The following is a 12,880-nucleotide window of genomic DNA, read 5'->3' on the forward strand; positions in this document are numbered from 1 at the left end:
GATGGTATAGTTTATCCAGGGTCGCTTTCTTACACAATATGCAAATGCCATGCTCTATGTTCTCTATTACATTTATGGATATTGGGTGCCTGTGAGACAATGAGGCAATGACAAGCCAGTTTCACAAAGCCAAATGCACCCTGGCCGATGGTAAGCAGGAAAATGTATTGACATTTCAGGTTCTTCTTTTAGGGCTGGCAGGTCATGTGGCTAGGTGCTCACTGTAATCCTGTGCAGAGAGATCTTTGTGAAGCCGCAACTCAACAAATAACAAGCTGGATAGCAGTGAAAAAGTTCCAAGGTTACTGAAATCAGCTCCCTGGTCTGTAGGGACCGAACTGCTGTCAGCCCACAGCCTTATACACAGGAAACACATCCCTCACAGTGAGGTCTGAGGGAGAAATGGACCAATCACAGCAGGCTATATATAGTCCACAGTGACTGTTTCCATGTTAGGGCCCAGGAACATTTGCCCTTCAATGTTACACTCTGTCCTCTCCAGGAGTCCCCTAGAAGCTTCCAGCCATGTGCAGTGTCCCAAGGGAACAGCTCACTCCATCACTTCAGCCTGGTGTGTGCTCCAGTGGTGACTACTTACAAGGAGGTTGTCACACTCTGCACATCTGTTCCTCTTTGTCTCGATTCCTATACAGAAGGCAGAAAAATGACAGGACACCACACTTTACAAAACCCTGAGCAGGACCCCACCATGATGTCTCTGTGGGCTCAGGAAATCCTGGCAAGCATAATGCCCTGACTGCAGAAGGAGCTTCTAAATGTCTCCTGGGTGAATGAGCCTGGCTCTCCAAATTGGGAGCTCTTCTGCTGTCCAGCTGATGGACTCAGCCTTTTCCTTCAGCCTCTGGCTGTTTGTGAGGAAATGGATGAGCTGGGACCAAACCCAGAGCTGTCTGGGAGGGAGTCTCTCTGAAGGAACTGTAGGAAAGCTTTGTTTTGAATGTGTTCACTACTTTTTACTGACTAGCTGGGGAGATGAGCAAGTACCCAGGAATTTTCCTTAGGGCACAAAAGCACTTATGCACCACTCACTCCGGGGAAAGTATCAGCAAAGGAAAACATATAACAAAGCCAGCCCTGGGAGAACAGACATCTCCTTAATCCTGTGGTGAAAGCAAAATTCTTGACTCAGACCTCCCATGTTAAAGCTGAAATGTGACTTTAGAAAGTTCAGCCATGTAAAGGGAAATGGAAGTGGTGGACATGAGAGACACTATGGGAAAGGTAGTTTGTAGTGGCATGACAAAATAGAATAGGCAGCTTGGGAAATGAAGTCTGAAACATAGTGATGCTATAAAGAAAAGTATACTGGAAAGCCAGCATAGGCAATACCTGAGTGCCCAATTCCTCACTGGGCTCTACAGGTTGTCTCTTTCAGATGAACCACTTTATTGGTGAACATAAAATGAGCTTATGTGTTTGGAGCCCGAAGAAAGCAGCACACACTTGACAGGAAAGTCGGAAACACCCCATGTTCAGAAGAGGAAATGACTTTTGCATGGCAAGGTCCGACTCAGGTGCCTGGTCATTTCCTCTTCCAGTATGCCGCTGTAGATACTTGGGGCAGCCACAGCTCTGGATAGGGGGCAGAGCTACAAGTGGGGCTCATCTTCTGGGGAAAACATAGAGGCATGGAGGCACTTCTAGCCACCTTCTGCCCTGGTGCTGTGGGCACAGCAGGCAGGTGCTGTGGTGAGGTCTGGGTGTGGAGGAGGACAAAGATGGGCTCACTGGCCCTCTGTTTTTGGGGAAGACCAGAGACAGAGGGATAGGCTAGGGACGCAGGAGGAGCAGCTCCAGCGTCCACAGGCTTGACTGAGGTGGTGCAGCCGAGCTCAAGCGTCAGCCCCTTGCGTGCCTGTTCTCTGGTGATGAGGTATGGTCCCATAAACTCAATGTATGTATTTTTTTGGAGAGATTCCAAACCGTCATTCATATTAAAGCCGAGGTCAGAGAGTGTGTCTAGGACCTTTGGACCTGGCAAGGTTTCACTTGGTATATTGTCTTTCCACTTCATAACCCATGGATGTTGCTGAAGGTCTTCAATGGAGGGCCTCTTCTCTGGGGCAACTGTTAATAGTTGGTGAATTAAATTTTCCAGTTGCCCAGAGACGTGAGCTGGAATATCATAGGTGCCTGTGAAGATCTTCCCCTGGATCTCTTCCATGGTGTCTCCTTGGAAGGGGTGGTTGCCGGTAGTGATAAAGTAGAGCAGCACACCCAGACTCCACTCATCTGCTTTATTCCCATTGTAGCCCTCTCCCAGTACCAGTTCTTGGGCATTGAAGGTCTTGGTCCCACATTGCCCTTACACTATAGTGCCAGCTCTACATCTGGTGGAGATACCAAAGTCTGCCAGGTTCACATTGCCCTCTTCATCTAGATGTCAAGCCATGGCAACACTTGATGGCTAAGAAGATGCACACTCTTGACAGGCAAGCCCTGATTCTCTTGTGTAGTCTCCTGAAGCACCTCTAATTTTCTGTCTTTTGGGAGGAGTCTGACTTTTTCTGCCAGTGGATTCCCTGTGAGCACATGGAAAACTTGTTTTGCCCAGTCAGACATTCTATCCTCTGTCAGGCTTCTTCTGAGAGAGGCTCTGCTTTGTGCTGGGCCTCTTTCCCTTCCTTGATGTGTCCTGGGCTTCAGCCCCTCAGCTGTAGCTCAGGGACTAGAGGAGAAAACATTTACAGTTCCTATTCATCAGGTAACAGATGAGGGGGTTCCTATGAGGTCCCTTCCTGCTCTGCACAGGCTGCCCATCTTGGGTCCCCATATGATGGGGACTTCTTTCTAGCTGCAACTAAGTGCATGCTGAAAGGCCTGCCTTCAGGACAAAATCTGTCCCTGCCTCCCTACAGAAGGCCTGTCTCTAAACACTATCACACAGCTGTGAGGGCCTTGCATTTCAATCTGGGAAGATACCAGTATGCATCTCATTTGAGCAGCAGTTGTCAAAAGCATCCTGAAAGGCATGCCTTCCTTCTCCTCCTCTGCCTCTGCAATGACTATTTCAGTGTGGAAACAGTTTGCAAATCAGGGTGCTGCCCAGGTGCCAAGGGCATTGCTTCTGAGAGTTTGCTGAATCTCATGCAAAGGACAGTCTTTTGTGGCCTCAGGGGACCTGAGTACAATCTGGTGGCTCTTCATGGGACAACAGAAGAAAATGAAAACCAAGAAGACACTTTTACCCCGTGATGTGTCCTCAGGCAGGTGCCAATTTGAGAAAAGATGCCTAAAAGGTCAAGGGCAGGATCACTGGCTCTTGGTTTATGGAGAAAAGCAGAAGGGGAGGGGTTTGTGTGGCATTGGAAGGTCTATGGCCAGGGTCCCAATCTTTGCAGAAGTCCTTCAGATAAGCCCAACGTTCTGCAGAGTCTTTCAGGGTCAGAAATATCCCCGTGTTTTTCTCAGAATTACTCTTCTGCATTGATGCACAGATGATGTTTGAGTCACATCCAAGGTCACAGAGCACAGCTAAGAGGGTGTGTCCTGGGCAGGTCTCACTTGGAAGAGTCTGTGAACTTTGTACATGTTTGGTGGACCATGGGTGTTTCTGATTATCTTGTAGTGGGTGACTTCTGTGGTGCAACTGCCTAAAGTTGGTGACTGAGGGTTTTCAGCTGCCCAGGCACATGACCTGGAATTTTGGCTGCCACTATTAGGATGTGTTCCTGCAGTCTATGAATGGTGTTCCCTAAGCAGGGGAGGTGGTCAGTGCTCATAACGCAGGGAGCATCCTGCCCAGACTCCACCCATCATTCTCATCAGATCCTTTTCTGAGAAAGAGTTATGGAGCATTGAAGGGCTCAGGCCTAGTGTCCAACTCTAACCTTGCTGTGTGCATCCAAGTGGGTGCTTTAGGCTTTGTTTTGTGGCAGTATTTGATCACTGTTCACGTTCAGATTGTTTCTGGGCTTTTTTTTCCTGCAGCCATCAAGATTCCTTTCCAGCACATTCAGTTATTCAGTCAAAATAGATGCTATCATGATGTGGGACATGCAGGTTGCATTCATATGCTGTGACCTTTGGAGAAGGGGCATTTCTGACAAAAATGTAGCACAGATGCTTCTCTGTGCTTTCCAGGATAGGATTTTTGTGCCCCCAGACCCGGTGATGACAGAGTAGGTTAATTTTCAGAGTGTTGCCCACCCAACTATATTAAGAAGCACCACATACTTACTCCTGAGGTCTCTTTCTGAACAAGCAGGCCTAGGGGTGAGGTTGAGGCCCTATGTTGCTCTTCTTCTGACAGGTACTTGGAAAATCTCAACCCAAGAACTGGAAAGCAAGACAACACAGGTACATCTGTGTCCCATAGGTTGCAAAAATCTGCTCCCTGGAGTATAGACATAAAATTGCTACCCAGACCACGGACCTACATGCTGCAGCTTTTTCACTCACAACTGCTCCATGTGAACAAGAAATCGACAGCACACTGCTCACATTAACCTACAGTAGCTGTCTCTACTTTTCCCTCAAGGACCGTTTTTCTCCTATAATAATGCTAACGATCTATGGAATGGTTGAATGAGAATGATCCCCCTGAGCTCATAAGCTCATTTCTTGGTCCCCAGTCATAGAACTGCTTGGGAAGGATTAGGAGGAGTGGCCATGTTGGAGCTGGTGTCTCACTAGGGGTGGGTTTGGAGGTTTCCAAAGCCCATGCCTTTCTCAGTGATTCCCTCTCTGCCTTCTACTTGTGGGTGTGGGTGCACTCTTAGCTGATCCTCACCATGTCTTTGCTCCAACATCATGGACACTAATTGTGTAAAATATGAGGCTGAATTAAACACACTCTTTTTATAAGTTTTTGGCCTTGATCATGATGTCTTATCACAGAAAAAAAAAAACAAAAAACAAAAACAAAAACTAAGACACCTTAGTAGTTTTTGCCTCAGTAGGTCAAAGAGGCCAATATTTACTTATTCAGAAGTCTAAGCCAGTATGATGTGTCAGAGACCTTTGCGGCTGAGTACCTCAGATCATTTCAGGCTTAAGAAGGAGGTTGTTGAGGAAGAAGGCATAAATAGTCCTGCCCAGTTGGGATGCCTATGAACCACAACAATGACCAGCATGGCAAGATATCCAGTTTGTCAGAGAGCTCCAGAAACGCAGCTCTTCTAAGTTGAGGCCAGTGCTGGGACAGGCATGGAGAGATGCAGCTGCCCTTGAGTCAACCTTGTTATAAGTGATCCTGACCCATACCTCTGCAAGGAGCTCCAGTAAACACACTGCTTGAACAAGCTCGACTTGGGTAGAATAATTTCTTCAGGCTGATGTTAGTATTGGATCTGGGGTACACTGACATTTTTCATGTCTGTCCAAGGAATGCCTCTGACCACACACTTAAGGAAGGCAGGGGGCAGCCGAGTCTTGCTCCATGGTCTTTGTTCCACGGTTTCTGCCAGTGGCCGCTGCCTGGATATGGACTTGGTAGATGACTTCACATAGTATGTTCTCAAATGTTCACTCTACCTTTAAATGACTCATGAAGGGATCTGGGGATTGGTGTCCTAGCCCATGGCAAAAGCAATTCTGGTGAGCTTTCTCTCCAGCCCCCTGTGGAACAAGCCTGGCCAAACTCTGTTTAAGAGAGTCTATATCCTCAGATTCTCCATCCTGAGGCACCTCCTACCTTTTCACTCATGTCATGTGTTCAGGTCGGTATTAGGGTCCATTCTGACAGAGTTCCACACCCAGGGTTTAGTCAACCCAGATCAGAGCATCACCATTTACCTCCTCTGGGTGGCCATCATGGCTGTCACCAGTGTGGTTGAACTTAGTGGCCAGCATCACTTCAGGTTCCTTCAATGGACTGCCCTGGAGCAGACCCTCAGAGGACAGCTTCTAGCCACCATTGGACCAATCAGAGTTGAGCACAGCCTGAAGGGCAACACCAGGACTTGCTGCTATAGCAACATGTCCTCATGCCTTTGTGTGACCCTTGGCACTCTGACCCCACACCTCACTCAATGATAGGCCAGGTCTTGTCCTGCAAACATTTTGAGGTTTTCTGCTCCTGCACCATGGCTTCTATTCCTCATCCCTGCTCTAAAAACTTGTCGTCACTGTTCTAGCAATGTGAAAATTACAGCTCTTAACCTCAAAGGGAATGAGAGACAGTTAATTCTGGAACAAAATTTGATACGTCCCAGGAAACACAGAATCTGGATACCTCAGGTTCCATGCTCCCACATGGAAGCAGTTTCAGGGTACTATCAGAACAAAGATAAATCAAGGCAGATCAAAAAATACATTGGTGGAAACATTTTGAGGGCAATTCCAGAAGGCAGTGGCATGGTGGGTACCAATGACTCCTAAAGCAGAATGAAGTATAAAATTTGACAAAGCTACAGTAAGGGAAGATCAGGAACTTTATTTTTCTTTCTATCTTAGAAGATTCTCTTTATTATGAAAGGTAATGGGGGTGTCTTTTCCTACAGGGAACCTGTAGTTGTGATGTAAAATAAATAAATAAATTTAATTAAAACAATCAAAGAAAGTATAAGTCTCACGTTGATTGATTTAGGGATGTGTGTCTTCCTCAGGGATTCTTTTGTTGAGCCAAAACCAGTTAAGGCTATCACCACCTCTTTATGCAGAGAGACACAGGTTTATTGAAAAGAACTTTAGATCTCAATCGTGGCCATCTTCCTCTAACCCACACTGCCTCAGACTCTGATTACACAGAGTGAGGACCGGGAGGATGGAAATGGGGAGGACCAGGTGAGGATGCTGAATGTGGACCAGGTGAGGATGCTGAATGTGGACCAGGTGAGGATGCTGAATGTGGACCAGGTGAGGATGCTGAATGTGGACCAGGTGAGGATGCTGAATGTGGACCAGGTGAGGATGCTGAATGTGGACCAGGTGAGGATGCTGAATGTGGACCAGGTGAGGATGCTGAATGTGGACCAGGTGAGGATGCTGAATGTGGACCAGGTGAGGATGCTGAATGTGGACCAGATGAGGATGCTGAATGTGGACCAGGTGAGGATGCTGAATGTGGACCAGGTGAGGATGCTGAATGTGGACCAGGTGAGGATGCTGAATGTGGACCAGGTGAGGATGCTGAATGTGGACCAGGTGAGGATGCTGAATGTGGACCAGGTGAGGATGCTGAATGTGGACCAGGTGAGGATGCTGAATGTGGACCAGGTGACGATACTGAATGTGGACCAGGTGAGGATGCTGAATGTGGACCAGGTGAGGATGCTGAATGTGGACCAGGTGAGGATGCTGAATGTGGACCAGGTGAGGATGCTGAATGTGGACCAGGTGAGGATGCTGAATAAGGACCAGGTGAGGATGCTGAAGGAGGAACAGGTGAGGATGCTGAAGAAGGACCAGGTGAGCATGTGAATAAGGGCAGCTCTGTATGGACAGCAGGGTCAGGCAAGCTCTTTCTAGAGTGGTGTCTGTTGCACAGGTGAACTCAAGGCACTTTAGAGATCATATGGGAAGCATGATTTGACTGGGTTGTCATAAATATCACAGTTGGAGAATGGGAAGGAAATAATACAGAGTTTTGTCATATGATCCTTCTGAGGTTGAGAAACTTGGTGTTTCCCCTCATACAGAGTGGGAGAGACATGAGCATAAGATAGAAAACCTCAGAGCTAAAGGTTTGGGAGTGGGGTGGAAAGGAAGGAGGGAGGATGAAGGGAGAGAAAATAAGGGGGGAGAGAGAAAGGATGGAAACTAGAGAGACAGATATAGATGGGGTGGGTTAGAGTGCATTTCTTGGGTTCAACACGCTTTACTCACATCTCTGTTAATTTGTGTATAATTTATAACTGAGAGAAACTTTACCAAAAACGGTCGTTGTGTCGTTGTATGAAAATAGTCATAAAGTGGTACAGGATAGCTAAGTTCACCAAAGGTTCAGGACCGATACAACCACAGAGACACTAAGGAAAGGAGCAGGTTGGTTCTCTCCAGCTCCAAGACGGGGACAGCAACTAGTGACCTATCTTAAACAGACAGGTAAGATTAATCAGGTGTTCGCTTGAGATTTAGAACTAAGGAATTTGAGGAATTTTTCTTGGCAGTAGGACCAAAAACCAAAAGGGAGCGGTTGCTCAAGAAGCCATTCCAGTTCAAAGTTTGTGTAAATAAAAAAAAAAATGTATAACAAAGTGAAGATTGTAGTTTCCACGTGTCATTGAGCAGAGTGACAGCCCATAGCATATATGTGATGAGGTTCCTGGGCTGTCTTGAAGTCCAGTCGAACTTGCAGTTCTCATGTGCAGGGAGTCCCAATCTGCCAGCTGCCCATGTTCCTGGGGTTCCCAGACAGTGACATTCCTCACCTCCGAGTGCATCATTCCAGGAAATCGCCTTTTTAGTCTTGCTAGTTCTATAGTACCTACGTGAGCTTGACCGAAGCAGAGCTCTATGGACCTGGGTTAAATCCGTGATTCTCTTCTTAGAGTAATGAATGTTTCCCCTCCTTAACACCCCCGACAGCTTTCTGTTGGAGAGTGAGCTCAGGGCTGCTGCTAAGCAAGGGCTCTACCAGTGAGCTATGTCCCCAGCCAGCAGTTACTTAACTTCTGTAGCATCAGTGTCCAATACCTATATGCTGAGGTAGTGTTGGTGACAGATTAAATAGGGCAATAAAATCAACCTGTATAGTAGTTGTTTTAAAAAAAAAAAAACTCTTTTGGAGCTCACCATTCAGATCCCAGATAAATACACAAAGACTCACTATTATTTATGAATGTCTGACCTTAGCCTGGTTTGTTTCTAGGCAGCTTTTCTGACTTCCATTATCCCATTTCTCTTTAACTACTTCTTGCTTCTGGGCTTCCTACTTTTCTTTATCCTATGTGTCTTTCTTTCCTTCTTATTCCATGGCTGTCCCCTGGCATCCTCCTCTCCTTTTTTGCCCATTTCCCCTTCTTCTCTTGACCCTAGTTTACTTCTGTTTATTCTCTCTGCATGCCAGCCCCTCCTATCCTCTCTCCTGCCTCACTATAAGCTGTTCATCTCTTTATTAGACCATCAGGTGTTTTAGGCAGGCAAAGTAACACAGCTTCACAGAGTTGAACAAATGCAACATAAAAGAATGCAACACGCCGGGCAGTGGTGGGGCACGCGTTTAATCCCAGCACTCAGGAGGCAGAGGCAGGGCGATCGCTATGAGTTCAGGGCCAGCCTGGCCTACAGAGTGAGATCCAGGACAGGCACCAAAGCTACATAGACAAACCCTGTGTCAGAAAACCAAAAAAAAAAAACCACTCTTTGGGGTTGGGGATTTAGCTCAGTGGTAGAGTGCTTGCCTAGCAAGCGCAAGGACCTGGGTTCAATCCTCAGCTGCACCACACACAAAAAATAAGGATAAGAATGCAACACATCTTTGCATCCTTAAACATTCCACAGCATAGATGAATGTAACACACCCTAAACAAATATTCCACAACACTGTAAAATGTTAAATGCATGGCAATATTCACAATTTATTGGTTGCTTCCCACCCCTTCTTCCTATTTTAATGCTTTTCACACCATGAAACTCTCCTAGTTAGCTATGTAGGGTGCCTAGGAACTGGAGAGAACTTACAGAGTCCAGGGAATTTCCCTGTCTCTGAACACAGGATTCTCCAAGATATATCAACATACCTTTATTTCCCTCTCTAAAGAACTGGAAAATTCTACCACTAAGCACTTAGACAGAAGGATCCCAACTTCTACTGCACCCTGTCCTAATCTTATTCCTTAAGAGATGTTGAGTCTGAGATATCTTGGCCCCAGAGAGAAGTCACATTCCAGTTGGGCTTTTGTACAGGCAAAAAAGCAGGAAACTAGTGAGAGATACCCTGTGTACAGGAAGGAAGGGAGCTGGTGAGAGATGCACTTTATTTAACTTTTCTTATCTGAGATAACCTGGGCATCACCTTGGAATGGAGATTAAACTCTACAATTGGCTCACTCATGGAGGGATTTTCCAAGCACAGAAATGAAATCTCTATGCAAAGAATGCCTCATGTTAAGAGTTCTTCACAATCTTGATAGATGTCTCCCCTCTGTTCTGAAGTTCCAAATGAGCACCCTCAAAACAACCATCCTCCTTTTGAGAATCGGGGCTCCTTTTCCTTTGATTGACGTTGGGGACCCTAGGACAGGTACAGGTCTAATTTTCCCTGTCTGAATTCAGAGAAGACAAAATGCATTTAGGAAGCTTCACTGACAACCATGACCAGTTATGTCCAAACATTTGAATCTATGACCCAATTGTATAATGTGCCCAAAAAAGATGTGATTTTAATTGTAGACCAGCAACCCTAGGCAGGACAGGGCCTTCCTCATTCGCTCCAGCAGGGACAGCCCGAGAGGCTCCTAGGCAAGTGGATCTCTAAAGTTCCTGTTGTCCACAGAGGGCCGAGTGGTTGGACAACTGCCCTTCATCTTGCGTCACTTCTTTTGATGTCCTGGGGCTGTGTACACCATGTGCCAGCTCCACTGCCTCATGTGACTGCCTTACCTGCGCCACGCCAGAGTACTTTGCCTACCTTTGTTAGAACTGAGAAAACACACACACACTAAACAATGGCGACTCCAGTGCCCTTTATTTAGTAGAGAAAGGGTGGCCTTGCCAGGTGCAGACGGCTCAGCAGATCATGGGTTGTCCTCCTGCCCTGGTGGTCTCAGCAATGAGACAGAATGTCTGAGGGAGTAGAGCATTTTTTCTGGTTCCCATATAGAGGTGACCTGGGGTCACTCTTGCAGAGGGAGGGATATTTCTCCACAGTCAAAAATGCCCTGGTATCACTCAGAGGGACTCTAAAATAGTCACATGGAGAGTCTAATGATTCTGCTGGCATTGCTGCCCATGCCTTGGTAGGTGTGGTGGTATTGGCCTCTTCTCAGGTGGCTGAAGCAAAGAGGTCCTCTGACTTGAGGAAGGAGCAGCAGTCAAGCAAGAGAGATCCACCTCTTCCTGGAGAACCAGTCAATACAGCCGGAATGTGAAGGCCCTGTGGGCAGCAGGGCCCTGAATAATGACATCTGAGGTTGAGACTGGATTCTAGGTACTGTGGCAGGAACTAGGATTGCTTAGGAGGCAGAAATCTGGGCACACATCTGAGGGTGTTTCTGGAGAGTTGTGTCTGAGGTAGTAAGACCCTCCTCAATTTTTTGTGTGGAATGTTTCCTCAGGCTGCATCCCCAGCTGTTAAAAAAAAAATGGAGAAACCAACAAGAGCGTCAACATTCAGCTGTCTGGGATTCTTGAATGTGGACACAATGTGACCAGTTTCTCTCACTGCTTTACCCTGCTTCCTCACCAGGATATACTGTGCCATTAAATATCAAAATTTCCTTGGGGGCCTGCCCTGAGGAGATTTCTCCCAGAGTCCTGGAGAAGAATCTGCAAATGAGGAACCTTTAGGGTAATCTGAGGGAATGAATCTAAGTACATGCAGCAGTGATAGCCATCTTCATTTCCTACCCAAAAGGGGAGTGAATAGAGGAGGTGGGGCCAGATAAGGCCTGGAATAAGTCAGAAAGGGAGTTTATGGGCTCAAAACACGTTCTTATAAGTGGTTAGGTGAAATGTTATAAGTTTACCATAAAGGATGTGGTTTAGCTGCTGTGTGCAATGGGTGGAGTTGGTGCCGGAGCTCACCTCCAAATGTTAGGACATGGTCCTGGACGCTGTGAAGACTTACAAGGGGAGGGTTGTCCTGGGATAACATTCCCTAGGTCTGACATTCTAAGAAAGTGTAAGGAAGAGAAAAGAATGGCTACAGAGCCAAGCCTGCCACCTAGCTGTGCATTGAGAGCTGGGTCACTCTAGAGCTATGTTAGGACACTAGATGTGGCAACTGTCTGGATGGGTCATGTAGCTAGAGTTTTCCTGCCTGGCCCACAGTCAGGACAAATCTCTCTCACCTGCCAGTCCCACAGCTGCTCAGATCCAACCAAGTAAACACAGAGATTTATATTAGTTACAAACTGTATGACTGTGGCAGGCTTCTTACTAACTGTTCTTATAGCTTAATTTAATCCATTTCTATTAATCTATACCTTGCCACGTGGCTCGTGGCTTACCAGCATCTTCACATGCTGTTTGTCATTGTGATGGCTGGCAGTGTCTCTGACTCAGACTTCCACTTCCCAGCTTTATTCTCCTCCTTGTCCTGCCTATACTTCCTGCCTGGCCACTGGCCAATCAGTGATTTATTTATTGATCAATCAGCAACACACTTGACATACAGACCATCCCATAGCACTTCCCCCCCCTTTTTTTTCTTCAAAAAGGAAGGTTTTAACCTTAACAAAGTAAAATTACATGTAATTTGGGAATTTGGGCATAGCTTCTTTTACTACTTCCTGCTGGAAGGGGGCGCTGTGTCTTATGGGGACACAAAGAAAATTTTAGGATCATGGAGTAGTCCATGAGGCTGTATCGTCTGAGGCAGTTGCCTTGAAACCATTCTGGATGATGGATCATCTGGGCCATGGTGTCATCGGAGACCTTTCAGGGGGGCCTTGGCTGGTCAAACCTGATGTATCTTAATCTGGAACAAGTCCATAGCCTCTGGCTTTCTGTGGGAACAAAAGCAGAGACTCTTTTCCAAAGCAACATATACTTATATCCAAATTTTGAAGTCAAGGTATCTTTAAAATATACATATTGGTTTAACTCAGCTTCCTTTACAATCAAATATCTCTCTGCAGTTAAGAATCCCAAAGACAACGCAATCCAGATTCTCTGTGTAATATTCATCTTTACGTGGCTTATTTTTATATTAATTTTACTGTCTCTTTAAAGACTTTATTTTTAAAACTATGTTTTTTATATATAACTGTATATATCACCTTTTTTTGACTCTTTCAAGCCTACATATCTTTTA

The 12,880-nt window shown here is 46.2% G+C and overlaps 1 pseudogene; it reads right to left on the reverse strand.

Annotated features, from left to right (window-relative positions):
* Positions 1 to 868: 868 nt before the first annotated feature.
* On the reverse strand, positions 869 to 4,772 carry LOC131923634 (putative sperm motility kinase W; annotated as a pseudogene).
* Positions 4,773 to 12,880: the final 8,108 nt, after the last annotated feature.

This window comes from Peromyscus eremicus, chromosome 13, assembly GCF_949786415.1.
Source record: "Peromyscus eremicus chromosome 13, PerEre_H2_v1, whole genome shotgun sequence".
In the NCBI taxonomy this organism is placed as follows: domain Eukaryota; kingdom Metazoa; phylum Chordata; class Mammalia; order Rodentia; family Cricetidae; genus Peromyscus; species Peromyscus eremicus.